Here is a 16,540-nt window from a genome sequence, read left to right on the forward strand (position 1 = left end):
CCATGTGGTAATTATTATTTTAAAAAATGGCTCAGCAATTGTGATATGGATGACATTTCATTTTTTTCAACTTTCAGGGCTCAGATAATGGTATTTCTCCTCAGCTATAAAACGTTACTTTTGCATCTTAAAGAATATTAAAAATTATAATGGGATTATTAAAGACAGGAAAAAAATGCACCAAAAATTCATTATAGGAAGAACTTTATTCTGACAGATATTCTGTTTATAAGGACACTGTGCTTTGTTTAGAGAAAATCCAAAGATTTATTTTGGCTTACAGTTTTTTAATGTGAAATTTGCATAGATGCCTTTTCATTTACAGAAAGCAAAGCATCTAATTATGGTAGCCCATAATTTTAATAGAAAAGTATAAAAATGTTGATTGATGGAATTTACCCAGAATTTCAAAACTACGTGCTGGTCATCTGGAAAGTGAGTTATAATTATTACTACGCACTGATTAACCCCCCATCCTAAAAAATATGTATCTCAGTCACTAAAATTAATTAATCCAACTAAATACCTATCATTAAATTCAACTATTCAATGCCCTTTGTATTGCTATTCCAAAGAGATCTGTTCAGAAGAAAGTGCTAATTAATATTCATTGTACTTATTCAAGATAACTTGGAAGAAAATGGAATAGAACTTTGCTATTCCAATAATGCTTTGCTGATTATAGAGAATAATTAGACTTTTCATAATCTGCCAGTTTGAAAAAAACAACCCTTTGATTTATGAACATTTTGTATAAGAGGTAATTCTAGGCAGTTGCAATTTGCTTCTTCTGTTCATTCTCAATCTATTTGGTTAAATACCAAAGTCTCTTTAATAATTCCCAAAACAAATTATACAATTGCCACATTAGATATCAAGAACTGTTGTGTTGAATCTATCCAGTCCATTTCTCTGGTTCCGTATTAGCTAACTAAGTGCTGAAGGGAAACTGACAAACAAGATGTATACATGAGTCTTAGCAGCTGATTCTGGAAGATATTACAAGGACAGCTAATGCTTTGTCACTGTGACCTGTAGATATTCAAAGCTTCATCTTGTATGGAGTTATCTAATTCTCTTTGTATAGTCCTGTAAATTGGTAGATCTCAGTAAATAAGCCTATTTTAGTTTTAGTCTGTTCTATATCTATTCCACATCTATGTCATCTCATCTCAGTTAAATTGTTAAATTGTTTCCTTCCCACTTACCGAATGATATATGAATTGGAGTCAGTCACGTTCATCCTTTCTCCTTTATTAGCCTTTAATGATATGATTGTTTAGCATTGTCTGTGGAGATTGTCAGTCATCCAGGTCATTGTTATCCCAAAGGTGCTTTTTCAAAAGCCAACTGACTTCGTTTTTCCTTGAAGAAATTTCACTTCTCATCCAAGAAGCTTCTTTATTTCAGTTCAGTTTAGTTCTCTAGTCAGAAGTGAAGAAGCTTCCTAGATGAGAAGCAAAATGTCTTCAAAGGAAAAGAAAATACAGTTGCCTTTTAAGAAACCACGTTTGGGGTTGTTTAGCACTGTTTTCTTTTCTTTGTCCTTCATATGCCACCCAGAATCATACTGTTTGAGTTGGGTGACCAAATAAATTTTAAATACATCAACAAACACTTTGCACATTTTTCATATATGCATATTTAATGTTACCTTCTATGTGCATTTTCCAACCGTTTTGTCTCATAGAAAAAACAATGTGATCTCTGAAACTTTATACACTTCTCTTCCTTTAAAAATAAAATATCTGCAACTTTGAATAGTCAATTACTTTCCGCTTGCTTGGCACAAAGTTGATAAAACTCTAGTGTAAAACTGGACCTTTGAAAAGCAGATGGCTGCCTCCATTTATACACATGTAAGGTTGTGAAGGAAAGAAATGCAATAATATGTACAGGTAGTCCTTGACTTACAACAGCTTGTTTAGTGACCATTCAAAGGTACAATAGCACTGAAAAAAGTGACTGATGACCATTTTTCACACTTATGATCGCTGCTGCATCCCTGTGGTCACGTGATCAAAATTCAGATGTTTGGCAACTGGCATGTACTTATGACGGTTGCAGTGTCCTGGAATCATGTGATCACCTTTTGTGACATTCTGACAAGCAAAGTCAATGGGGAGGCCAGATTTACTTAACAGCCGTGTTACTAACTTAACAACTGCAGTGATTCACTTAACAACTGTGGCAAGAAAGATTGCAAAATGGGGCAAAGCTCATTCAACAACTGCCTCACTTAGCAACAGAAATTTTGGTCTCTATTATGGTTATAAGTTGAGGACTACATGTACTACCAAGTTATGTTATGTTTACTTCTCTTGTGTCATGTTCTCATCATATGCTAAAATAAGAATAATTATTACTAGTAATAATAATAATAATAACAATAATGTGTGTGTGCTTTATAATTGCATGCTACTATCACTAATAATTGCATGCTAAATATATATAAATTATTGCATGCCAGTATTACTAATATGTATGTATCTAAACATATATACATACTGTACATATAACTGATCTGCATCAAAGCATGTTTGTTTCTACGGTGTTAGATAGGACTGTCGGATCCTTAATTCTGTTTAATTTTGCCTTGCCTTACAGCTGTTACAATACTATCTAACAACATAGAAATGAAACATGCATACCAGGATCCAAGGACAACCCAGCCCCACTGTTGGAGGAAAATTGAGGTCTTCAGTTTCATAGCCTCTTTGCAAGCCATCAGTAGAATAGAATAGAATAGAATAGAATAGAATAGAATAGAATAGAATAGAATAGAATAGAATAGAATGCGGAGGAGAGGGGAGGGGAGGGGAGGGGAGGGAAGGGGAGGGGAAAGGAAGGGAAGGGAAGGGAAGGGAAGAGAAGAGAAGACTTCATTTGGCCAAGTGTGATTGGAATTTGTCTCTAGTGCATAATCTCTCATTGCACATACAACCAACATAGTAACATAATCATAAGATACCAACTGAGGAAGGTAGTAGAAAAGATGAGAAAGATAATAGTAATACAGCCATACTACGAGGGTAAATATCCTTACATATAAGAAAGTACTGTGGGAATTAGTTGTTCATAAGAGTGATGGCCCGAGGGAAAAAAACAGGATGATGACTATGATGGTGATGATGACTGGATTCAAAGTTCATTTCAGTGTCCATGCAGTTGAAGCTACAGACATAAAAAGGGACAAGGCTTCATTTGCACAGTTTCAGACACTGGTTTTCTTGACAACACCCACCTCCACTGCATCCCTGACCTCAGGTGCAGGAAGGACACATTTAGGTAAAAGCATTTTATTAGTCTAACCAATAAACCTGAAAAGCTTACTAGTACAGTTAAGTTTGAATCCCACCCTCACTGGCTGGGAGGATCAAAACCAAAGAAGATTCAACAATCTGATTTAATTAACTAGTTAAAAAAGAGGATTTTTTTTTCCTATGCAGATTTATTCCAAAATGAATCTGGGCTTCAATACTTCAAAGAAAGTTGAATGTGATGGAAGGTGAAAGGTTTAATTTGGAATGTAGCCATTGTCTGCACTCAAAAATGGATTATCTATCCTTCTTTTGTAAGGTTTGAAAATAGGTGAGAATAAATTTTCAGACATGTTTGAAAATAATAGTGAAGTTAATAGATACATACTCAGAAATCAATCCTATTAAGTATAATAGGATCACATTCTAAGATGTTTATACTCAAAGACTAGAGATCCATAGCTGTCTGTTCTCTCTCTGACTCCAAGATGGTTTAGAAAAAACTTCACCACTACATTCATATTTGATTAATAAAGCGGCTTCATTTTTTCAGACCTTTAATCAGTTCTTTTAGACCTGATTAAAAACATCTATATCCTACAATGATTTTTATACTTGCATGCATAGTAATCTGGGTTCTGATACTGGGTTTTTTTTTCAGTCAATCAGAATATAGCTAGAAGGGATTTTGGAGGTCTTCTAGTCCAACCCCCTGCTCAAGCAGGAGACCATATATCATTTCAGATAAGTGACTGTCCAGTCTCTTCTTTAAAACCTCCAGTGTTGAAGCACCCACAGCTTCTGAAGACAAGCTGTTCCACTGATTAATTGTCCTCACTGTTAGAAAGTTTCTCCTTAATTCCAGGTTGCTTCTCTCCTTGATTAGTTTCCATCCATTCTTTCTTCTCTTGCTTTCTGGTGCTTTCAGCTGTGCCCCATCCTGATGAGCAAGTTAACCCTCTCTTCTTTGTGGCAGCCACTCAAATACTGGAATATTGTTATTATGTCACCTCTAGTCCTTTTGGTTTTTCTGTGTTAATTTTTCATACTAAATTCATTTGCTAGGAAAGAATCAAAGTATACTGCAGTGATTGACCAGGTAAAATTACTTTGGAGTATTCGATTCTAACATTAAGTAATTAATGTAATTAAATAATGCTGAAGTGAATCATTGAACAGCTGTAATGAGAGATAACATTCTTCATTCCAAACAGAAATGAAAGCATAGATGCTTGACATAGACTTCCTAAACAAACTGAATGCATTTTTTGATAGATTTGAGGCATCAGATAGCATTCCTGCCAGGAAAGCTGTGCCTCATCCTGATGAGCAAGTGTCAAGTTTTGATGTCACCTCTGTCTGGAAAACACTGCAGACAGTTAACATTCAGAAAGCAGCAGGCCCAGATAACATCCCTGGACGTGTCCTCAGGGAATGCACAGAGGAACTGGCTTGTGTTCTCACAGATATTTTCAACCTCTCATTGCAGCATGCAGTGATCCCTTTGTGTTTTTAAGACGGCCATCATCTTGCCAGTGCCAAAAAAGTCCACAATTACAGGCCTCAATGATTACCGTCCAGTTGCACTGACATCCACCATCATGAAATGCTTTGAGAAGCTGATAAAGGACACTACTGTTTGCCTACCGACCAAATCACTCTACAGAGAACGCTATTTCTTCTGTTCTCCATCTGAGCCTGAAGCACTTAGAGGAAAGAAATACTCATGTGCGTTTGCTGTTTGTCGACTTCAGTTCAGTGTTTAACATAATCATTCCCCAGCATCTAGTAGACAAACTGGGCCTTTTAGGCTTAAACACTCCTCTGTGCAACTGGATTCTTGATTTTCTTACCAACAGGCCCCAATATGTGCGAGTTGGAACAAATACCTCTAATACCATTTTCTTGAGCACAGGTTCTCCTCAGGGCTGCGTCTTAAGTCTGCTGCTGTTCACCCTGTTGACTCATGACTGTTGTGCCAGGTTTGTGACCAACCATATTGTGAAGTTCGCAGATGATACAACAGTAGTGGGCCTTATTCAGGATGACAAGGAGGAAGCTTACCTCAAGGAGATTGAGGGGTTGGTGAACTGGTGCAAGGAAAACAGCCTAGTTTTAAATGCTAGAAAAACCAAAGAGATCATTGTTGATTTCAGAAAAGGCAGCCACAGCCACACTTCTCTGTGCATTAATGATTCACCTGTGGAGATGATTACCAGCATCAAATTCCTGGGTGTGCAGCTAACGAGTAGGCTGAGTTGGTCGCTCAACAGGGAGAAACTGGTGAAGCGGGCACAGCAGTGCCTGCATTTTCTGTGTTGCATGAGAAAAGCACATCTTCCTTCCCCTAACCACTTTCTACAGGGGGATGATCGAGAGCATCCTGTCATACAGCATCACAGTCTGGTTTGGAAGTATCACTGCTTCAGACAGAAGGCAGTGCAGAGACTTTAACAGTAGCATGTAATGTCCCAAAGATGCCTTTTTTTTTAAAAAAAAAAAAGGCAACTGGACTTTCTATTTTTTTCCTTGAAGATGTTTTGCTTCTCATTCAAGAAGCCTTTTCAGTTTCTGCTTGATGAGTTTCTTGGATGAGAAGCTAAAAGTCTTCAAGGAAGAACAACAACAACAACAACAAATAATCAAGTTGCCTTTTGCAAAAAAGCACCTGTGGGACAACCACATCCTGGATGACTGAGAATCTACAGAGAAAGTAGTAGCTAATGTGATCTGGAGAAGAACCTGTGCAAAAGTCAAAATTTCTAGGATTGTAGGCATCCCCCCCCTAAAAATGGAGGGTCACCACCACATAAATCCTGCCCTCTTTTTACATGCATTCAGAAATGGGGTGGGGTTCAATCACACAGATGTGGCCACTATTTTGACATATTTTATATCTTCAGATACCTCAGCTGGGAATTTCAGTTTTATAAGAGGTAATTATCTTTGGTTCCAAAAAAATCCTCATTAACTCAAACATCCTCATCTAGTTTTATTTTGTTAGCTTTTTCTGAGATTTGGTGGCTTAAAGAAAGTAATAAAGCTAATTGTATCACTGAGAAATGAATGTTTATGATTGGTGAAATATGGTCTTCAATTTTCTGGACAGAATTAACTTATATCAAATAGAACTGAGTTCCTAATAAAATTTTTTAAAAAAATCTGTTTAAGTATTGGGGCTTTACCAATTTTCTGCATGGCTAATCTTGTCCCAATTTGTTGCTTTCTCATTAACTCCCATTTTCAGTTGTCAGTTTATCCACAACTTGGCAGCAAGTGAAAGGATTGCAAAAAAGGGTGGGTTTACTCAAATTTAGGAAACCCAAGTCTCTGTGCATTTCAGATTTCAAGCTGAAAATAATTTTCAAAGTGCCTTAAATAAAGGCCTTATTGACATTCATACTTTCTCTAGGCTCAGTCTGCAACAAGTATATTATACATTATAAATTTTACTTCTTCAATTCCAGGCTTTGAAAAAAATATGACTAAGTGTCTTTCCAAATGATCAGAGTGCTTTGAAAAAAGCCAGTCCAAATGTTTTTATATGAAGTTTTGAAGAGTTTGAATAATATTCTTCTTATCTCAAGGACTTGACTATCTGAATAAATCTAATTCGCAATTAGGAAAGACCAAGAAGACAAAAAAAAATTGTTCAGTCCATAAAAGAATCAGAATCACACAATCTGGAAAATATTGAATTAGTAAAACATTGAATTAGTGATTGTCTAGCATTTATTTACTAACTGTTTACAATCCCAAGTTGTTTAAGTTGTTTAAGAAAGTTGTTTAAGAAAATGACTATATGGATGAAATGAGGCCCAAAAGATGGACGGTAGAGATTCTTCATCACTTCTCTGTACCAAACTAATAATCTTCACATTTTAGTTTCTGAATTCTAATAAGGTGGACACTTACTTCAAGTTCTAAGCCATTTGTTCCATAACATTGAATAATAGAATTGAAAGGAGCCTTGGAGGTCTTCTAGTCCAACCCCCTGCTCAAGCAGGAGACTCTATACCATTTTAGACAGACCAGTCATTTCTTCTGCTACTTCATTTTGGGCCAGCTGCAATTTTTGGACTTCTTCAAAGGCCCTGCCATCTTTGTGGATCCAGAAAAAAGGATATAACTTTATTTAACTGATTTGATTTCTAGTAAAGCAGGGCAATCAAGATGACTTGGGTGTTGTTTTTTAGTGGGATGGAGAAATGGCCAAGCCCAGTTCACACTGTTGCCACAATGTCTTATTATTAGATATGAAACTGTAAAAATCCTCACAATAATTTGAAATGTTTCTAGCCCAGGGGTAGGCAACCCAAAACACTCAAAGAGCCACTTGGACCCGTTTCCCACCAAAAACAAAACACTGGGAGCCTCAAAACCCTTTTGATATCTAAAATGAAGATAACACTGCATATATCCTTTTTTACCTTTATTATAGGTGTGTATGTGTATGTGTGTGTATGTGTATATGTGTGTGTGTGTATACACACACACACACACATACACATTAAAAATAAAAGTAAAAATATGACTCTTGGGAATACCCATACTATTAAAACAATGATCACCAAGAGAATGCTTTAAGAGAATAAAATTACATACACACACAGGTAAAAAAAGGATATATGCAGTGTTATCTTCATTTTAGATGTCAAAAGGGTCTCTCTCTCCCTCCCTCTCTATCTGCCCTTGGTCTGCCACTCCTCTTCCCCCACTCTCTCTCTCTCCCTCTCTCTCTCTTTCTCCCCCCCCTCCTATCTGCTGCTCACCTGGCAAGCTTCAAGCTGTTGTCCAACAACCTCCGGGGTAGGCAACCTCGTCTCTTTTATGACTCATGGACTTCAACTCCCAGAATTCCTGAGTCAGCCTAGCTGGGCTAGCTAGCTCTCTCCTGCCCTTCCTGCTTCCTGCTTCCTTCAGAGACGCAGCAAAGGGAGGAGCTCCGCCCAGAAAGCTTTTCAGCTCCTCGGAGAACACTGTGAGTGCATTCTCTTTTACACATACACATACACACACACACACACACACACACACACAACACACACACACACACACCCAGACACACACACACCAGAGAGAGAGAAGCAGGGAAGTGCAATTGCCTCTCTCTGTCTCTGTCTCTCTCTGCAAAGGCAGAGGAGGCTGGGAGCCACAGGGGAAGGCTCAAAGAGCCGCATGCGGCTCCGGAGCCGCAGGTTGCTGACCTGTGTTCTAGCCCATTTGTTTCAATGGGCTAGAATTTGCCTCAAGAAGATTATGGAGAGCCTTTTGCTTCTGACTAGGTTTCTTTGCTTGTCCACCAACTGAGGCTTTGTCACCTTACATGGCCTGTTGATAGTTATAATTATTACTTTCCTATCCTCACTGGGTTTTGTTAATAATTTTGCCTGTGCATGATTTCAGCATATCTGTAGGCTTATTCATGCTGTTTCAGTCTTTTGATGTTGAGACTCTAGAATGAGCACAGAGAAAAGCAGCAAAGATGATTAGGGGACTGGAGGCCAAAAAATATAAAAAATGGTTGCAGGAATTGGGTATGTCTAATTTAATGAAAAGAAGGACTGGGGCGACATGATAGCAATATTCTAATATCTAGGGGGCTGCCACAAAGAAGAGGGAGTCAATCTATTCTCCAAAGTACCAGAAGAAAAGACAAGAAGCAATGGAGGGAAACTAATCAACCTAGAACTACGGAGAAATTTCCTGACAGTGAGAACAATTAATCAATGGAATAGTTTGCCTTCTGTGGTCATGGGTGCTCCAACACTGGAGGTTTCAGAGATTGTCTGAAATGGTATAGAGTTTCCTGTCTGAGCAGGGGGTTGGACTAGAAGACCTCCAAAGTCTCTTCCAACGCTGTTATTCTGTTTATACTCCCAAAAAGTTGTTGGTAACTTAGTATCATAATGATTGTAAGATGCCGCAGTATGTAACAATTAATCTGAATTAAGTGTTTTACTGAGTGTATTGCAACAATTTAGTCTTCAGATTTCCAGTTCATGAGCCACCAAGCCAGATGCTTTTTTCCTTTAGAAAGGATGGGAACTACCTTATTTATCATCTTTAGTTGATAAAAGGTCATCTTTTTATGTTTTATGGCTGTGTACTACTATGGAGTTTCTTCAGTTGCATTACTAGCAACCACAAAAGTTTTTTTCTCCTGTTTTTAGAAATATAGGGCATTTTGATTGCTATTGGGAATAGTTCAAGTCAGAGTCATCTCTTTCCAACAAAAGAAAACGTTTTCACACAGTCCTTTCTCCACAGCTTGCTGCTGTATATTGGTGTCACAGGTGCCCAAAAGAAAAAGAAAAAAAAAGATTTGTGGACGTTTTCTTATTTTTGAATAGAAAGGAGAATAAAAAATTTGCAGAGCATTAAATTAATGTATGAGGTACAAACAAAACAGACCTTTCTGTAGCCCAGAAAGAAGAATAGATATTTTACATGGACAATGAAAACCACTTTCTTTGCTCACTCTGTATTTTAACTAAATATTTTGTGATTTCAGCACCTTGTAATTACACTCTTTATGGGTCTCAGCACATTACTCCACAGAAAAATTAACTCTGATTCCTGATCATATTAATAGCATTTAGCATTTAAACTTATATACCGCCCCAAACTGCTTTACAGCTCTCTCTGGGCAGTTTACAATTTCAGCATATTGCCCCCAATAATCTGGGTCCTCATTTTACTGACCTTGGGAGGATGGAAAGCTGAGTCAACCTTAAGCCCAATCAGGATCGAACTGCTGGCTGTCAGCAGAATTAGGCTGCAATACTGCACTTTAACCACTGCACAACCAGGGTCCCATAGAAAGGTTGCATCCTTAAGAAAATATTACTTCAGGAAGAAAATTGTGTTTTAATATATGCTGATTAGCTACATTGTTCTTCTTCCTAGCGTTATCCTTGTACTATGGCAGGGTCCACTTATTAGCTACATTGCTCTAATAGCTATCTTTATCTTAGATTTATTTAGGAGCCATGGTGGCACAGTGGTTAGAATGCCGTATTGCAGAATAATTCTGATGACTGGCAGTTGCCAGCAGTTCGATCCTGGCTGGCTCAAGGTTGACTCAGCCTTCTATCCTTCTGAGGTTAGTAAATTGAGGATCCAGATTGTTGGGGGCAATATGCTAACTCTGTAAACCACTTAGAGAGGGCTGTAAAGCACTCTAAGTGCTATTGTTATTACTATTTTCTTGTCTGAAAATTAAAAGTCAAAGACTGTATATTTGTCAGATATGGATATGGGAGATGATCCAGGGAATCATTTTAATTTTCAGAATGGACCTTGAATATTTGGGTAGGTCAAACTATTTTTTCCATGTGTTAGCTCTCCCAGTATTTTCAAATAAAATATTCTCAAGCAAGATGATTAATGGAGCAATCTGGAAATTCTGCACTTTTGGGGTGGGAAAGTGTGTGGTAAGAGAAGATTCATAGACGCAAGCAGATATGCTTAATTTGACTTATTTGTGTTAGTGAAAGGCCAAGAAGACTTCCATGGGACATAAAATTCTTATTTTTATGCTACATTTGCTCCATCCTGTACCTCAGTGTATGGCTTATAGCACCATTACTTGGACAGAATTATTAGAAAAAAATAGAAAGATAGAACAATGTCAGGAATATTCAGAGCATGGTTATATTTATATGATGTGTAAATGTGGTACTTGTTTTCATTTAACACTGCCCTCCATTTAAAAGGCTTAGACCTCTTAATACTATAAAGAACAGTTACTAGAATTGGTTATATCCAGTTTAATGAAAAGAAGAACTAGGCAGACATGATAGCAATCTTCCAATATCTCAGGGGCTGCCACAAAGAAGAGGGAGTCCAAAGCAACTGAAGGCAGGACAAGAAGCAATGGGTGGAAACTAATCAGAGAGAAACAACCTAGAACTAAGGAGAAATTTCCTGACAGTTAGAACAATTAATCAGTGGAACAGCTTGCCTTCAGAAGTTATGGTTGCTCCAACACTGGAGGTTTTTAAGAAGAGATTGACAACCACTTGTCTGAAATGGTATAGGGTTTCCTGACTGAGCACGGGGTTGGACTAGAAAACCACCAAGACCCCTTCCAACTCTCTTATTTGTTTATTCTGTTATTCTGTCATACTGAGATGGTAGATTTGCTGCACACATTTGCTGGGTTCCAGCAGTAACCATAAAAAGTAATCATCAGAATCAAGAATGTAATGATTATAGACAAGCAGAGGGAAATACCAGAAGCAATCATTAAAAGGCATAGAGGACACATCAAGGGTAAAGATAAAAATCAAATTATGAGAAGCTAGAGAATATAAAAGATATATGAATTAAAAACTAAAAGTACACAGGTAGTCCTCGACTTAACGATCACAAAATTTCTATTGTTCAGTGAGATGTTTGTTATGTGAGTTTTGCCTCATTTTATGACATTTCTTGCCACAGTTGTTAAGTGAATCACTGCAGTTGATAAGTTAGTAATACGGTTGCTAAGTGAATTGGGCTTCCCCATTGACTTCGCTGTCAGAAGGTTGCAAAAGGTGATCACACAACCCTGGGACACTGCAACCGTCATAAATATGAATCAGTTGCCAAGCATCTGAAATTCAATCACGTGACCATGGGGATGTTGCAAAAGTCATAAGTATAAAAAATGTCAAAGGTCACTTTTTTCAGTGCCCTTGTAACTTTGAACGGTCACTAAATGTATTGTTGTAAGTCAAGGACTACCTGTATGTGAAGAACAAAAATCTAAAAGAAGGGGTTGGAGCATTCAATGGGTGTAAGGGAGCATAACAGAAAACTAGAGTATATCTATCCAGTTGCAGAACTCTTTAACATAGTTGACTAGGTGCTCACTAAATCTAGTTTGTAGCACAGGCCACGATCAAATCAATTTGAGTGTTGCTGCACAGAACCTGACAACATTAAATGTTGTAGCAGGGTTGGTGTCTAAAAGCAATAGGATGATATAAAATTGTTCTATGCATGTGAGTTTGTTTATTTGCTTTGCAGACTTTTCATTACCCTATTAGGTGACAGCTTGCCCTGCCAGTGTTGGAATTGCTTGCTGTGTTCTGATATTTTTGTTTCCTTCTCAGTAGTTTTTGGCAGGCCAAGCTATTGTATATATTAGACAGGGAATAAACCCCGTGCTCAATAGCACTGATGATGTTACCTAGTTGAGTAATGAAACATCTGCAAGCAAACAACCAAGCTCAGAGTGCATCAAGCACTCCACAATTCAACTGTGAGCTACAGATATTCTCTTCTGTTAGCTTAGTATGCTATGAGTTTAACCTCAAATCCATGAGGGAGAAAAGTACTGACGTTGATGGAGCTGGTCTTTAAGATTTCAAATTCTTGCAGAGGTCTAGGTAAAAACGACATATGCATAACTGTATATACATAGAATTATGAAGTTCTTCATAAAGGGAATGGAAAAAACTTTGAGACTTTCTTTTTAAAGCAAATAGAAAAAGTAATGTTTTTTTCTCTATAAAAGCTTTCCGTAAATCTTAAAAATCTGGGGTTAATTCACCATATATTCAACCCATGTTGTGAGTGTTGGGTCAACATTAATATTGTCAGTCTTTTTCCATCCATTTTCTGTGGTTCTCTCCCCACCTCCCACCTTTTTAAAATAACACATCATAGACTAGAGGCACAATTACTTCCAACTTGTACCCTGTTTGCTTCATTCTGTCTTTCATATGAAAATATTCTCCAGTTTCTTCATAAATAGGATGGAAATAAATTGTAAAAACTGGAGGAAAGAAAAAAAATCTTTACATTCATTCAATGCTAAGGTTGCTACTAGAGCTTTCTGTTTCTTCAGCTATCTTTTATTTGAATGTGGATAGAGATGATGAATAGCTTGGGCTATTTTTAGACTTAATCAGATTCAAATGTGATTATTTATAAATCTTTTGCTCTAGCTTTCCATATTAATCTCATGTTTTAGGAGAAAAAAATCAGTCCAAAAGTCCTTAGTAATAATAAAATAACCCTCAACTAGCTAGTAGTAATAATAAAATAACCCTCAACTACCTAATTGAGACACACACACACACACACACACACACACACACACACCACACACATATATATATACACATACATACATACATACATACATATGTGTGTGTCGGTGTGTGTGTGTGTTTATATATGTGTATATATACACATACACATATATAATTTCCTAGTCTAGTGCATAGGTCTGGCATTCCCATTCAAATATTATTTGGGTCATTGAACTAACCCTGATAAAAACTAGTTGATGAAATCAAAGTCCAGCTGTTGTAGTTATGATATTGAACAAATTTTGGAGATACCCAACTTCAAATCCATCCTCGGGCAAAGAAATCTCTTTTACAAGGTTATTGCAATGATTCACTTAACAATCTTGGCAAAAAGGTCCTAAAATTAGGTGTGACTCACTTAACAACTGTCCTGCTTAGCAACAGAAATTCTGATGTCAATTGTTATCATAAGTCAAGGACTACAGTACCTGTATATCAGAAGGTATCTTCCTGTTTTTCAGTTTATAGCTAGCTTCGTGTATTTATTTACAGAAAGGGAAGTCTTGCTTACTGGAAAAATCAAGTGCCTCATTTTTCCCCAATAAATCACCAGCATGCAAGGCATGCTGACATTCAGACAAGCTTGGATTAAAAACAAATGCAACCCAATGACAAGAGTATTGCACAGAGCTATAAACCATGATAGAGGTCTCAATTATACACTAGTTCTGGAGTAATAACCATCAAACAATCAATACTTAGTTAAATCACCGAGCATTAAATATTCTATGGAGGCTACAAAAATCCTGACATATATCTAAACATTGTTTCTTAGGTTTAAACAACTGAGACATTAGCATAAAGAATGGTAGTCATAGTTTCCAGACAATGTACTGTATGTGTGTGTTTATGTTTGTGCCTGTGTATGTATATCTGTTTGGGTATATATTGTGTGTGCATATGTACTCTTTCACACTATAATGTATGTCTGTCTGTTTCTCTCTCTCTCTCTCTCTCTCTCTCTCTCTCTCTCTCTCTCTCTCTCTCTCTCTCTCTCTCATCTACTTGTCTATTCACATACATATTGACATAAAAACATAAAGTATACAAAGATTCATGTGCTATTTCTTACATAAATTTCATTAAATATAATGTATGTATAAAATATTTTATAATTGGCCTTTGGACCCTGATTTTAGCTATGCCATATAATCTATGTTCTTAAATACCAACATAAGTGTGACAATGAGATTTTGAAATTATTGCTAGAACTCCTATTCTAACCCTAACCCTAACCCTAATCCTAACAGAAACTAATAATTAGGATGAGGAAAAACACATATAGAAAGAGAGAAAAAGTAAAAACCACATGGAAAATATAAATATAAAAATATAATATAAAATATAAAAAATATAAAAAAATGATTTCTAGTTTCCTTTTACCGCAGTTATAAGTATAAATTTAAATTGACTTGTTCCTCTAAGATTACAGCATAATTTCATTTTTTAAAATTATCTACATTTTTTCCTAATTATCAAACTCATATTTTATAATTTCATTTTTTCTGTTTTACACAAAAAGTCCAAAAGGCTTTTCTAATCAGCATTAAAATTAATAATTTTGTTTCCCTATGAAGGTTATCATAACTCGACTATAAACATTCAGACAAACAGTTACTTTTCTGAATTATAACTTATGAGCAGATTTTTGTGCTGTAGGTAACATTAACCTTTTAGGAATGAATTTTTTTCTCTGGAACTATGGAAAATAGAATCCTTCAGTAATAGAACATTCTTTCAGAAGTGTGGAGTTTCAGTATAGAAATTGCTTTTCAGTTTGAGATTGGAATCTGGAAAACTGCCTGATGGGTATTTGGTCCCGTGGAAAAACAGAAAGTTCTAGAATTTTCTGGAATCTTCTATTCTTTGAATGTATGCTTTTGCTCATTCCTGTTTCCTGATACAGCACTGTCAAAGAGCTTAATGCCCGAAATCAATAGAATTGTGATGAAAGACTGATACCAATATCTTATTATTTCTTCCACATTGTAATAATTTATGGCTGGGCTGTGCTCTGTACATTTTTGTTCATGAAATTAGATATGCCCAAGACTATATCTGTTGTCAAAGGCTGTTAAGATCTATTAACCTAAGACTTCCATTTGATCTCAATCTTGGGTGTGATATAGCAAGATTGCAAGAAGCAATTTTCTTTTACAGCTTCCCAATTCCAGAATATTCTCAGCATGTTTCTCTCTAGATATATACTAGATTACAACTTCTATTATTTATAGTCAGAAAGGGCTACATTGGGGAACATTGCTCCAGAGGAAATCTCGCCAATGTTAAATACAAAGTTACTTCATTTATCCAGGTTTTTTAGTGGCTAGTCCAACCACTTTTTCTTTTCTCTGCTTTGAAGATGTTTCTATTCTACTTATTTATCAGTTCTGATGGTTTTGTTTTTCAGTTTCTATGGTGCCTTAGGCAGAGTTTCTTTTAAGAAAAAGCACTCAAGAAGTGCATACAATCGATATGTAAGGAGTTAGAACAAAAGAAATATGTCACAATGCTGTGTATTCAATGCTGGCACAAACAAGATTGAGTAACGCACCAGAGCTCTGAGGTAAAAGCAGGTTTAAAACATTAAAAATACCTGTTCATTGTATAGTAAAGGGTGAAAAAATGAAAGTACAAAGATATTATCTTTTAAACACCTCATCAGCTCTTGTTGCATTCACTTATATCTCCAATTTAGATTCTTTCGGAGCCCCCATAGTCTCCTTGTTAATTATCTATCCCCCCCCCACTGCTTTGCTTTTTCATTTAATTTGAGAGAACACAATGTTTTTAAAGATCTCTTATGCCCCCAGGACAGCCATTTTTCTACTTCTGTAATAACACTTTCACTCTTCTCGAGTCACAGTTTGTTTCTTGCATATTTTTTTCTTCTCAAATATGTATTTTGTCACCGAAGATCTGTACTTTTCACTGGTTCCTTTATGATGCTTAATCTAGATTGTGAGTTAAAATAAAAGTCTAATTTATCCACAGTAAAGCTAGATGTTTTCTCACAAATTAAGGTGCAGGGGCACCCTTTGAAAACGAGCTTTATGATTAAGTATTCAACTAGGTTACTATAAGATATTCAATAAGCCACAGTTAAAATAAGCTATGCCCTACTGTAATGTATGAACCCAATTATTCAAAGACCAAGATCAACAACCCCCAGCCTAGGATCCAGATATTGGTGAG

The sequence above is a fragment of the Crotalus tigris genome, unplaced genomic scaffold, assembly GCF_016545835.1.
Source record: "Crotalus tigris isolate CLP2741 ecotype Arizona unplaced genomic scaffold, ASM1654583v1 scf7180000017999.2816498, whole genome shotgun sequence".
NCBI lineage: Eukaryota > Metazoa > Chordata > Lepidosauria > Squamata > Viperidae > Crotalus > Crotalus tigris.